This window comes from Dendrobium catenatum, unplaced genomic scaffold, assembly GCF_001605985.2.
Source record: "Dendrobium catenatum unplaced genomic scaffold, ASM160598v2 original_scaffold_159042, whole genome shotgun sequence".
In the NCBI taxonomy this organism is placed as follows: domain Eukaryota; kingdom Viridiplantae; phylum Streptophyta; class Magnoliopsida; order Asparagales; family Orchidaceae; genus Dendrobium; species Dendrobium catenatum.
Window position 1 is genome coordinate 1 of NW_021477468.1, and position 863 is coordinate 863.

Below are 863 nucleotides of genomic sequence, written 5' to 3' on the forward strand. Positions count from 1 at the left end.
TGAGAGAAGATATCAAAGCGGTTTACAATTGAAAGTTTCAAAACCATAATCTTGTAGTGTCAAAAGCAAAAAAGAAAAAAAAAAGAAAATGGATACATGCGAGCATGTTTCATAATACCAATTTTACTCATAAGCTGAACATGTTTCATAATACCAATTTTTTCTTAAATATAAAGTAGACAACCAAAAAAGAATTTAAAATAAGTTGAAAGGTAGCATTATTTTCAAATTCCTTTAGCAGGCAGAAACATCTACGTAAGTTGCAGAGGGCAAAAGTTCTTTGTCTAATGTAAGAAAGATGAGGACAATCCCAGAAATTCAATTCTTACACTTGTCACAGAAACTCTTGAAACAACATCTGCCGGTTAATACAGCATCCTTCATTACTTCATTACACAATGGGCAGTGCAATTCAGGTGGAAGATCACTAATAGATCGAGTACAAGGTAACCCCTCAATTTCTTTCTCAAATGCAGCTCTATAATAGAAAGAAAATAATAATAATAAAATGGCTGATGAGATCTCTAATAAAAAGTATTAATAGTTGCACAAATGTAGCTCACTCATTTGGCTTCAAGACAGCAACTGCGCCGCTTGGCAGTGCATAAGATCCATCTGGAGTTGCCATTAACATAGATCTTGGAATCCCAGTAGGTGGCTTCACCCTTTTAATTTCATAATTAGGGTCACCATTTGTGGGGCAATGCTGGATAAAATGACCTGAACAAAAAACCAAAATACACATGTAAAAACTTCTGTGGATATTAAAGGGAAAGCTTGAAAGAAACTCGCATAAGAATATAATTAAAAAAATAATAATAATCATCATACCAGGAACTTTGCATCTATGGCAGATGTAACCA

General features: G+C 33.7%; 1 long non-coding RNA gene across 1 annotated transcript; it reads right to left on the reverse strand.

The window, feature by feature from the left end:
- Window positions 1-332: 332 nt before the first annotated feature.
- On the reverse strand, window positions 333-863 carry LOC110103668. The gene is made up of 3 exons (XR_002303978.1): window positions 832-863; window positions 564-720; window positions 333-478 (listed from the first exon to the last, which is right to left on the reverse strand). It is a non-coding gene; the product is annotated as an uncharacterized LOC110103668 (long non-coding RNA).